General features: G+C 45.5%; 1 protein-coding gene across 2 annotated transcripts in view; it reads right to left on the bottom strand.

Annotated features, from left to right (window-relative positions):
• Tspan5 (tetraspanin 5) overlaps positions 1–13,219 on the bottom strand; it is a 164,204-nt gene that overhangs the window by 45,527 nt on the left and 105,458 nt on the right. The gene's annotated exons all lie outside the window — the stretch shown is intronic.

Raw genomic sequence — 13,219 nt, 5'->3', positions numbered from 1 at the left:
GGGCCTCGCGAGGAAAGACAAGCAATAGAAAGTCACAGATGAGTGGGCTGCTCAGGGCTGCAGCCGGGGAGGAGGGCAGAGCGAGTTAAGAGCTTGCTGCTGTTACAGAGGACTAGACATGGGGTCCTAGTACCCCTGTTGGGCAGCTCACAACCATTAGTTCAAGCCCCAGGGGATTAAACATCCTCTTTGGGGCATACACACAGAGACGCATAAATAAAAACAAGATAAATAGGAAAAAAACCATGTTCGTTGGGCACCGTGAAGGGAGGAAAGAGCTGACTGGCGGATGTCCGAACAGCACCCTAGCTGAAGCCAGACATCTGGACTGAGGGCCTGGACAGATGGCAACGAAGTGGGACACAAAGTGCCAGGAACAGAGAAGCACAGCGCAGAGGCTCACAGTAGCCAGGCTGTGTCAGGCTGCGCAGGCCACTGAGAAGACTACAGTGTGTCCCCAGAGGGGACAGGAATCCCTGAAGCGTTCTTTGGCTTCCCAGAGCCTGCAGTCCTTGCCTGATCTAGCCAGTGACTGATGTGACTAACTACTACAAACTGTGGGGTCCACGAAAGCCAACAGTAAACAAGGAGTCCATGCAGATTATTCCCTGCCCTCCATCGCTCCTCAGACATTCCCCTGCCTGCTCCCCAACTCCTCCCACAGGGGCCACCCGAACAGGCAGCTCCCCTTTTGGAGTCAGAAAAGCCCTGGTAGAAGATGAACTCAGGCCCCCTTGTCCTCAGACAGGTATGGTCTTGTTGTGCCTGCATGTGTACACAGGACTGGAAAGAATGACAACACCTCACGTCAGACAGTAGGACAGTCTGAGCCCATATTAATCACTGAGCACATGTACAGATACAGCGAAGGTGACGGCACCTAAGTGCTATTTGATTCTCTTTCTTCTGTCACTAGCTTGAGCATCCTTCCAGAACAGTGCTCCAAATAGTTATATATTTAAGAGACACTAACGAACTCTAGTTTGAGATCTATTCTGCTCCTTTTCATGAATGGCTATAAAATATCTACACCCACAGTTTTATGGGGTCCACATAATTCTCATGCTGTGTGAGCAAAACATTCAGAGAAGCCTAGAACCACCTTCTGGGGGCTTCCTCTGTCCTGTAAGAAGCTGTGATCTCTTTTCAGGACAATGGAATGAAAACCCCAGAAGTTCTAAACTGCTGAGCCAGCTGTTGTGACCGGGCACGAGAGGGGATAATACTTAATTCCGCCTCCGCCATCCACCTGAAGGGCTAGCCCTCTGCTTGTTTATAGAATTGTGGACGCAGACTGCTGGGGCTTGAAGCCAAGTACAGGATCTGGAGCAGTTCATCATACAGGGCCTGGGAAAGGAAAAAGGGGCCAGGAGGGGGACTTCTTTGGAACGGCCCAGCACCAAGAGCCTGCAGTATCTTCCCGGAGACGATGAAAGGGCCTTTCCCTTTGAATGCACACTGTTCCAGGAGAAGGCCTTAAAGAAATGCCCACAGTCTGAGGCAGTCTGGTCTAGAGAGCTCTTTGTTAGAACTTGGACCTTGACGTTTTGAGCAAGAGCTTGTAATCTGAGATGGGGAGGGGGGACGGCTACGTAAGCAATAAAAATCCATACTCTTGGAAATTACCCAGGCAGTACAAGCATATAAAAAAAAAAGGAACACGAGGGATTAGCTATCCACTTCTGGATAGAAACGTGGAAGTTGCAAGCGTCTTACGGTCACCAAAAAAAAAAAAAAAAAGGGGGGGGGGCTTGCCCTGATGGGCTGCGCCATTGGCTACCCCTCCCCCAGCCATTAGACAAAGCCAAGGCTGAAAGCACACAGAGGGTCGCACTGAGGGCTGGAATGGACTGGAAGTATGTCAGACTACGGGCGGGTGTAAGAAGTAAGTTACCTGCAGGCAAGCACGGGCCTCTGTGGGAAGAGGCTCTCTGTTTGAGTTAAGCAGCAGGACACACAGCACTCACCCACTCTGCCTAGAAGTTTACTGCTCTTAGGTGCACAGCTCCTGTGCTGAAAGATCTTGTCAACTTAAAAACAAAATACCACAGACATGTTTTAAGAGCTAAAGCAAACAAACAAACAGTTAACACAAATACAATTCAAAATAGGATTTCTCTTTGTAACGGTGCAAAAGAAGGATTCCATCATATAACATGTTTCACATGTTCAGTACTGAGCAGGCATCGAGCTAGGTGCCAGGGATAGAAAGGCAAATGAGAAAGCCAGGCAGAGGTGGCACACACCTTTAATCCCAACACTTAGATGAATCTGAGTTCCAGGCCAACCTGGTCTACAATGCCAGTTCCAGGACAGCCAAGGCTATACAGGCAAACCCTGTCTTGAATGCCATCCTCCTTACCCAACCCCCCAAAAGAAAACAAACAAACAAACAAACAGATGATGCCTTTTATTAAAGAGCTAATGGGGCCACATAAATAAAATCACAACTTAGGTGCAGGGAATGGAGTCTTCCTGGAGGCATAGACAAGTTGCCATAGAAACAGAGGCACTGGGGTGGGGGTGGGGGGTGTTGACAGAGGAAACTTCCTAGGAAGCAACATTCTAGCTGTGTTTGAAAGGGGAGACAAAGGAAGCCCCATTCCTGCAGAGGCAACAGCTGATGCAGAAGGATCAAAGTCTGACATGGTGGGTCCCTCCAGGAGTATGAAAGTGTGCATGCATTTGACAAGGCTCAGGTCGGCAGTGGTCCTCACAGGATGGCTCTGCACCAGGGGACTTATTAGAAATGCACCATCCCAGGTCCCGCCCCTCCCTTATCTCACCACATGGAAAATGGCTGAAGGCAGCCAGGTCTCTCAGTAACATGCCCACAGGGTCACCAAGATGCATGGCTTTTTAAAGAAAAAGGTTGGTTTTTATTTTATGTGCATGAGTGCTTTGCCTACATGTATGAGTGTGCCATATGTGTGCCTTGTGCCCACAAAGGACAGAAGGAGGCACCTAGAACCGGGTTATACAAGGTACCAGGTGGGTACTAGAAAAACGAACCTGAGTCCTCTGTAAGAGCAAGAGGTGCTGTTAACAGTCGAGCCATCTCTCCAGTCCTGGGCATGTGACGTTTTAAGCTTGAGAACCTAAAGGCCAGAGGGTTAAGCTAGGGCGTGGTTAGCACACCATGTGTGGTTGTGTACACCCAGGGACCACCAAGCCATGGGAGACCAAGTGAGAGCACCAAGCGGGGGGGGGGGGGGGGGGGGGGCGGGGACCGGGTTTGCAGCTTGGACAACTTATTCACTTCAGTACAGAGAACAAAGAGAAAGAGGCCAAGCTGCTAGTAGTTAGGCTAGCTGGGAGGCCATTGCAGCTGTTCTGGTGAGAAAGACACCAGCCAAAGCAGGAAGGGGCAAGGAAATCTGGGTGAAGACTACGAGAAGCCATAAGGCCAGAGGACTTCATGACAAACAGCAGAAGGGTGAACGGTGATAGCTATGGGCCCTTAGGTAAATGTGCTAGGTTTGTCAGTGGTGAAGGGGATTGTGACAGAGCTCCACACCACCATACTCATGGTCTGGAGGCTCTTCCTATGGGTCTCAAGTTTGGCTTCAAGGCAGAAAAGAATTTCAGGACTACCAGTTCATAAAGCAGAATTGGATTATTTTAAAAAGGGCTCTAAAATGAGGATTAAAAGAAAGGGGGGCTCACAGGAAAATAAGATAGACCCAAGTGCATGACTGGGATTCATTAAGAGTCACAAAGGAAGAGTGTGTGTGTGTGTGTGTGTGTGTGTGTGTGTGTGTGTTGAGCTTTGCAAGGAGAAGTCACAATTGTCTTGATATTAGCCATACATACCACTTTGGTGGCTCTCAAGTTACATCTCAAAAGACTGCTAAGAAGACACCTTCTTCTCCCTTCATCCTTTTGACATGTGAGATTATAGGGGGGCCCTGGAGATGCCTTGGCGGGTAGGATAAACCAGAAGCCACTAGGGGTACACAGGGTAGTAAGTTAGTATATGTCCTTCCCCTGTAAATGGGGTTTCTGGGGAAATTCCTAACAAACTGTAGGTTTATAGCTGAGAAGGGAGAAAGGTCTCAAGCAGTTATTAATAGCTCTGAAATTCTTGCTTTGATGCCGCTGGGTGGCTGGCTGGCGTCAACTTGATTCCTGGTTGAGAAGAGCTATTTTCCCTTCTCAGGATCTCCAAACATTTCCCTGTCTTTTTCTCTTGAGTTAGGTCTGAGTCACAAACATGTGAGCCTGGCCAAGTAATTCAACCTCCCTGTTCCTCAGTTTCCAAATACACAAAATGGGGGCACTTACGGTAGCATACGCTCCATAGATGGAGAGATTCTCATCTGGTTAGTTGACTCTGACACTCAAACGCAAAGCCATACATATGCCTCACACATACACAACTGCACATTCTGGCAAAGCTTACGAAAGGAAACCCATGTTGAACACAGACTCATTTCTCATTAGAATTAGAATAAAATTAGAATACTTCAGAAATGAATTTATATAGAGCACCCCAAATAGCCTCAAAGCACCTTGGGTCCCTCTTCTAACAGGGACTGGGATTCCCCACAGTGGGCCTTTTGAAATGGCCCTAAGAGAAATGCATCGGTGCCTAGGAACACCATGGAGTCTTTCCAACAGCTATTACAAGTTATAATTCTGTTCGCATCAATCACAGGGAAAGTGGTAGCAGGTGCCTTCCTTTCCGTGCTCGAGTTTAAAATTCCCTTAATGCGTTTACTAGGTGGGCGTCATCTCTCTGATCCTTTACATTCAATCAAAACCTAAAAATAAATAAATAAGGACGAGATGAATCTAAGATACAGAGAACAGGCAGAGAAGATCCAGATCCATTGATTATCATGTGAAAGGAGGCCCAGAAGCAATTAGCCCTTTGTTGTGGATGACAAACAACCTCCATAAGAAGTGCTCCATACATGAGGCGGTCTCTGATGGCCTCCCTGGCTCGGTGACTCACAAAAGGGGAAGGAGTGGATGTCTGAGAACAAAAGGCAGCCTGCCTGCCTGCAGCGGTTACTTATTTATTCTGTATGTTCAGCTCAGTTTTTCCCCCTTTCCAACTTTTCATGACGCTATAAAAAGAAACGGGATGGATCCCTTTCAGCTGAGAACGTCAGCTCTGCATACTAAGGAGTGCGAGCTTCATGGGAAACCCGCATGTGCCACCAAGTACCGACCTGCGCTCTTAAGGAATGGGATTGACATGTCAGCCATTTATATGTTCTTTTTATGTAAGAGTTTATTTCCCAGCCTCTTGGAAATTCATTTGCATACAGGACAAGCTGTCGCACACACAGCTTGAAGATGGGAAGTTGAGCTCTCGACAGGCACAGCCTTGGGAGCACTCCATGTGAACACACTCTGGAATTTTCCTTTTCTATTAGGATTTTTTTCTTCTTCTTCTTGAGAGCGATGAAGAACAGCGTGAGGGATATGAATAAGCTATGTTTATTTCTGGTTCAAAGATGCCAGTAACTTCTTGTTCTCTGAATCAGGCACCGTGAGGGTGAAGTGAGAGATGAAATAATGTACCCCAAATCAACATGCCTCAAAAATGACTCAGATGAATGTAATGAGTCAATGTGGAAATAGGCATTTCATTATTAAAGATTAAGGCCACTGAACTGTACCAAGGTAAAATGGAAGTATGGGGGAACTGTACGAATTATAAACAGTAATATAGCCCGATAAGGGAGAACTTGAATGGACAAGTTCTGGTTCAAACCTGGCTCCAGCATTTACCAAATGGGACCCTGGGGAGCCTGACAGGCTAGGTTTGCACTGATCCAGTTACTGTACCCACAAAGGCAGACATAAGAAGTGGCTGAGACTTTTGTGTGCAGTAGATAACTAATAAGCACACATTGCTGCTGCAATTAAAATGTAATAGGGAAAGTTTCCTAGGCTTAATATAAGGTCACTTCTCAGATAAGGGCAAGAAACTAACATGCCATCTGTGCCTTATTCAATTAATCTAGCAGATTTTTACTAGATCTGAAAGAGTATAGAATGTGGGAGAAAAAGATTACAAAGATGATTTTTTAATCCCCTTTCCCTCATCTGAAAGAAAAGTTCTTTTCATACTTAATATAAAATTTCATTTAAAGCTGTTTAACCAGAGAAGATCGCCATGGGAGACTAAACCACTGGCAGAATACATTAGGCTTGCATTAATTCATAGCAGTAGCATCATGCCTATGAAAAATAAGCTGGCGGCTAGCCCAAGGTTTGCCCTTGAGCCTCAGCCAGCAGGGAAGTTTCATGCAATATGATTAGTGAATGGAGAGACCCTGGGTGATTAATTAGTGCCCCATGTCAATCCTATTAGAGCAGCTTTCTGACAGTAATGTAAATAAGCCACCCGATTTTAACTTCCTGATCTCAAGACCAACTTCCATGTGAACATGACTTTGTCAAGCACTTTAAATATTGAAGGAAGATTTCCTCCAAATCTCCTTTAAGATGAGCCCTGCTTCCTTTGACATACATTTTAGCTTGGGTAAGTGGCAGGGGGGTGGGAAGGAGTCCAAATAAGGCAAGTTGTCTGCAAATTCGCTGAGTGCAGAATTAAACTAAACCCAGCTCAAAGTCTCTGTGAGGGTTTAATGCTCAAAAGCAAACTCTGCCTATGTATGAGCAGATTTGCTAAATGTGCTGAGATGTCCACCAAGCCCAGAAAAGAAGCCATTATAGGAAGCACGAACCTTTTGCGCATAGTTGATGGTTGCCAGGGAAGGGAGAGACATGAAAGTTGGGGGGGGGGGGGCACAGCTGGGGAGAGTTAAGAGGAGTAGCCGGGGTAGGAGAGACAAGAGGGTGAACGTGACGAAAATATTCATGTATGAAAATGTCCTACCGAGGGCTGGTGAGATGGCTCAGTGGCTAAGAGCACCGGACTGCTCTTCCGAAGGTCTGAAGTTCAAATCCCAGCAACCACATGGTGGCTCACAACCATCCGTAACAAGATCTGACTCCCTCTTCTGGAGTGTCTGAGGACAGCTACAGTGTACTTACATATAATAAATAAATAAATAAATTTTTAAAAAAGAAAAGAAAAGAAAAGAAAAGAAAATGTCCTACCGAAATCCACTGTGAATAAGGCAAACTACCCGACCCCTAAAAGTGCCCATCAGTGACTAGCTCTCTCTTAAGCAGTGACTTCCTAGATATTTCTGGCAGGCCGTTTTTAAGAACTTTACAAACCTCATACATTTCTTTCTCAAATGTATAGAGTCTGGGAAGTCCAGGGATAGTATATATTTTAATCAGGTCCCTCCCCATGATGGAAGGGGCTATGGCTACATCTGTTAGTCAAGATGGTACAGGGACAGGTCCTATTATATCAGTCAAGTTTCTGAAATTAGATTGAATGGGGACAACATTTCTAAATTGAATCACTTCCTTTAAATAAGGTCAGCCTTTGGGTAGATAATTTGTGTCAACATAAAATGGGTTCTGCTAGTCTCTGAACACCATCATTAGGTGCACAAAACTGAGCTCCAGATGTGAGAGACGGGCGTATGATTCTGTATCTGTATTCTTTCTCCTCTGTGCGATGTTTTCACATTGTAGACAAATGGCTCCAATATAAATAAGTAAAATGCCCCATCTGCATCCCATCCCATCAAGGATCTACAAATCATCCCAAAACACATGAAAAATTGCTTCTTGCTGTAAAAGGCAGGCCTTGTAGGCTGAAGTCATTACCTGTTACACTGCAAAGGTCAAAGGTTTAAAGATCTGCAACCCCAACCTAATCTCATTCTTTTTCAGATATGTAACAAATCAAGGCAGCCCAGCTGATAGCCGTGCCACTGGAGCTGATGGCAGTGTGATGTGGTAGCTTTCAAGTGTCAGCACAGAGCTAGAGGCGCATCCAGGCACTGAGCACTTTCCAAGGGTGGCCAGGACACTCTGGGGTGTGTGTGTGTGTGTGTGTGTGTGTGTGTGTGTGTGTGTGTGTGTGTGTGTTGATGGATGAGGTCAGCATGGAGCTCATGCCCTGACCAGGCACTCACCATCAAGCCACTGAGATAAGTTGTAAATCAGTAATTAGCATAAGAGCCAATTTGCAGTAAATGCTGTAAATGAGATTGAGAAAAGTGATAAGGTCAGAGGAGGCACCAAATGCTGAGATGAGGGAGGATTTCAGGAGGGGGCCAAGTCTCCAGGGAGGGTGGAGGGTGCTGAGAAGTGAGGATGGAGAGCCTCTGGACCACTGTTTTTCAAATAGCAGGTCACAACCCCCCTGCTGTCCCTTTAATAGGTCAGGACCAGCGCTTTCATCCTTAATGAAATGGAATACAATGTTACAGAGTGTGGCAAGATGAAGGACTACTTCAAGATGCTTCCCATTCACTGTTACAATGAAGCACAGAGGGGCCTTAGCTTAAAAAAAATTAAAAAAGGGAAGTTAGCTAGCTAGCTAGAAAAGGGCGTACGTGGTTATGAGGTTATGAGGTCATTCCGAACCCTTATGTACAAAAGGGCACCGAAGACTTCAGGTTGGATAATCGGTGTGCAAAGAGGTCATGGGGGGCGTTTAGTTTTTCATCTCTCCCACCCTATGCTTCACTGACACCTGCGGTGCTTAGCGGTTCACCCCTGGGCTGCTTCTGTTTAACTGCAAGCTCCATCCTTCAGGGTAGTACTGACTACATCCGCGACAGTGAGACTCACCTGACAGCCAGCCCACAAAATGAGGCCATGTCTCTGAACCAAAGCTCAGAATCGCCAAAAGGACAAAATCATGGAGTGATCAGAGTTGGGGCTTCAGGAATTTTAATCTTGCACCTTCAAAGGACTAATTCGAGTAGACGCTACCTGACTGTGTCACATGACTGCTCTACTTGAGTTTCTTTGGATCACTCAATTTCAGAATATGAGATCAATTTAATACTCTCCAAATCCCAGCCCCTAACCCCCCCAAATTACATAAAAACTCAGCAGTTCAACTGTTTTTTTTCTTAGCAACTCCCCCAGAAAGGTTTGAACGAAGGTTCTCATTTCTCACTGGCTGCATTAAATCCCCTCTCAGTTCATTTGCCAGCAAAGAAGTTAATGACTGTTATCACTTCAAAAATGCTTTGAAGAGAATATAAAAATAGGTTAAAATGCAAAAGGCAGCCTGAAGCAGAAATCCTGATATGAAAGAGGGAACCCACTGCCTTCCCAGATCCCCTCAGTGCGGCCTCTGTTCTCACCCCTGGGCATCCTGTCTGAACCTGCCCACCCCAGGAACACCTGAGGACTCAGGGTGTAAGATGCACATAGCCTGGAAAAGTCAGGGCTATAGACAATCCAGACACCAGCACTCAGGTTAGCTGGGAACATGCCAACACTCTCAACAGGAAAAAAAAAAAAAAAAAAAAAAAGAAGAAAGAAAGGAAATCTTGGTAGATGATGGAACAATGGTGTATCTAATTTAAAAGAGAAAAAATTGGAAGTCATTGTTTCTGATGAATAGCATGCAGGAGGTAAGGCTGCTGAGCAAGGAAAGGCAATCACTATTCCCCTGTTTCTACCAAAAACAACACTTTAAAGGGTCAACGCAGCACTTCCACATACCCAACTGCCAGAGGAGCCAGGACGCCAGCTGGGTACCAGTTCTGCCACCAACTCGAAAGCAGCTCTTTCTGCTATCCCCCACATTCTTAGCTATCCAGCCCAGGGCACCTCTTTACAAAGAAGAAAGAGAGCCACGGTGTGGACGTGTCCATAAAATAGCCCTTAAATGCACAGATGCAGAGAGTGGTACAAAATCCCAGATGAATCCATCAATCAACCGCAAGGAACATTATCAAAGCAACAGAGCTCATGCTAGCCCCAAGTAGAAGGAACAGATGATGTTTTCTCCCTGTCGCTAAAACACTGATGTAGTGTGCAGCCTGCTTCTATATTTACTCTGTTTTGGTATTGTGACTTCCACAAATGTTTACATAGAGAACACCTGTTTACATAAGTAAATTGAACAAAACAACCAAACCCAGGGGCCAGACTGGAGCAATTAGCCCTTGTACTTAACCCAAGCCAGCCAATTATAACAAGCAGTCACAGGGCAAGTCTTGGATTCATTTGAAGACTGAGCATGGCAGCAGTAGTGAGATTCAGGCTGATGTGGGTGTAATCCAATCTGAACGAGAAAGAAGTTTTCTCCTCGTCTATTTACCAGATACATGACGACTAATGATCAGTTAGTTCTGTGATGCCTACCTACAAGGGTGCCCGCCACTCTGCTGGAAACGGAAGCATGCTACCCACTTAAGAATGAGCATGCTGAAATCAACCTGCATTTCTCTCAGTCTTGGGAGTCGTCCTGGGGGTAGGTACTAAGTGTAACACATTTTCCAGATGACGGGGCAGGTTAAGGAACCTGCTTAGGTCACACAGTGGTAAAGACCAGCAGCAAGACCCAGACCCCAAAGCCCGGCTCTACCACCCAAGTTCCAAATCATAGAAGGCTCCTGACCGTTTCAATTCTTAAATGGTGTAGCATGCTACAATGCTGCATCACTCCCCCTACACACACACACACACACACACACACACACACACACACACACACACACACACTGAGAGCACACACTCAGATACAGAGCTGCCCTCTACCCAAAATTCTTACTTATAATGTGCATGGCCCCAGATCCCAAAGGCACTAGTATTTTTACCTGTCTACTAGAGAGCCCTATACGTTCAGTTAACACAGGTACCTACTACCCTCGAAGGTCAAAGAAATTGGAAACCGTCTCTTTCAATGTGGAGGGTCAGCATCAAATTTGAAACCAATCACAACTATTTCTAAAAGGCAGAACAACTGCAGGAAGCAGTGATGTAGTTCAAAAACAATGTACTCCCTAGAAATAAAAATGAAAAAGATAGGAAGGAAAGGGGGAGGGGAGGGGAGGGGAGGGGAGGGGAAGAGACGAGACGAGACGAGACGAGACGAGACAGCATTAGTCTTACTTATCATGACCTGGTCTACTTAAGCACCTGGCTTGATCATCTCACTGGACTCAAACACAGGTCTACAGCTATAGCTCAGTGGTAGAGCACTTGCCTAGAAAGCATGAGGTCCCAAGTTCAAATCCCAGCCCTGAGAAAAGGTAAAAGTAAAAAGAACTGGAATATAGCTCAGTGGCAGAGTACCTGCCTGTCATGCATGAGGCTACAGGTTCGGTCCCCAGTGCTACAAAAGAAAAGAAAAATGTATTTCCTGAAAGTGAGGTAACCTCCATCCACTGTCTGATTATGGGTGTCGAGCTTAAGAGGTACCAGATGTTCTGTCCCAGTTGCCTATCCAGTGAGTAGAGAACCTACATTCAACCCAGCTCCAAATCACGTGACTCTTCAAACTCTCTAGAAGGCTTAAAGAAGATCCATGAACATGGGGCTGAGGGGTAGCTGTTAAAACACTTGTTGGTCTTCCAGCAGTCCGGAGATCATTTCCAAGTGTCTACGATATGTGGCTCACAGTTCCAGCTTTAGAAAACCCAACATCATCTTCTGTGTGCCCTGGGCTGGGTTGTTCAGGTTCTTGCTAATAATGAGACAGGGAAGATAGCATGGTCCTTATGAGAGGCACTGTCTGTGTTCTGAAGACCAGCATCCAAGATGCTACCTTTTGTCACGACGTGGCACCCTCTTCTACGTCCCCAGCAAGAGGCTCCAGTTTTCCACTCATGAGCAGAGAGAAGCACCCAGATCCAGCATAGGAAACAGACTATGGGAGTCAGTCCTCAAAGACAAGGTTTCGAAATGGATGCTTCTAAAGTGGTTCCACCCTGAAAATAACTAAGTGACTTGAACACTCTGCCAGGGACAGGGACCAGTACCTCTGTGGTCCCCCTGTCAGCTCTTCTATCTCCATCATTAGTGGATCTTTTTAGAGCTGGAGAAATCTTTGGGTCTCTCTGGCTGAGGAAGGCAGAGCCAGAAACAAGTGGCCATGCGGACACTAGTTTATCACACTGCCTCCTTAGTCTGAAAGAGAGTTCATGATACAGGCAGGCGCAGAGGACAGGCTCAGATTGCCTGGGATCCACTTGGTGACTGACATGCTTGCAATAGCAGAGACAGGATCATCAACTAGAGTGAGCCTCCTAGTGAAAATTAGTTTTATTACCCCCATTGCCTGATATGTGTGTGCTATTTGGTGAAATATTATTGAATGTAAAACACAGAAATTCCTTCAAAGTTAATATTTTATGATATACTTTGTATCAGTTTAGGCTGAAATATTTATCAACGTGTTCTATGGCTGCCTGGGCAGGAATTTATTCAAATTTATTCCATTTTGCTATTTGTCTCATACCGATTGCTACTGATAAATTTTCTGAGTGTATAAACTAAAGAAGCATTCATTCAAATTTATTTCATATTACAATTTCCTTTTTATTACCATTATTCACCAAAGTATATGTTTGTTTTTAAAAGCTAGGAGGACGTATGACAAAAAACACTGTCTACATGTAAATGGCATCAGCCACTGTTCACCCGTAAGTTTCCTCTACTGTCTACGACTTAAAGAGTCGAGGGAGGGGGCTGTAGAAAAGTCACTGTGACTTCCCACCCTGTCCCAGGACACAGCATTTGCAAAAGCAAGAGATGCTTCTCCCTCCACAAAGGGGGAGGGGGAAGTTCTACTTTCAATGCTTTCTTTTTTGAAGTACATAAATATTTTCCCTCAAAGAATTATTCTAAAACTTGGAATGGTGTTGGGGCTGGAGAGAGAGCTCAGCAGAAAGAGCATTTGCTGCTCTGCCAGACGTCCGTAGTTGGGTTCCTAGAACCCATATTAGGTGGCTCACAGCCTCCTGTAATTCCAGCCCGGAGAATCTGACACCACCTCTGGCCTCCATTACTTACGTGTAGTGTAATAAAAAAGACTAAAATAGATAAAAATTTGGAATGCATTTTAGAAATCTATATCGTGTATATGTGTAGGTATAGGTGACGCATTAGGGAACCTATCCAGGGCTGTGCATATGCTAAGCATACACTCCTCCAAAGGTCTGCATATTTTCTCCTCTCATTTATTGTTTTCATTGTTTGAAACTTGAAATACATGAAAATGAAGTGTTTTGAGCAAATCCAACTTTATTCTCGAATCTGTAACTTTTCCCACCCCTCCACAATTTCCCCTCCCAACTCCATGTGCTCTTTGCTGTGAACTCACCTGTCCACAGAGTGATGCCTGTTGGTGCACAGCGGTGGGAACATC

This window comes from Mus pahari, chromosome 4 (assembly GCF_900095145.1).
Source record: "Mus pahari chromosome 4, PAHARI_EIJ_v1.1, whole genome shotgun sequence".
NCBI lineage: Eukaryota > Metazoa > Chordata > Mammalia > Rodentia > Muridae > Mus > Mus pahari.
This window is presented reverse-complemented; position numbering and strand designations above follow the sequence as displayed.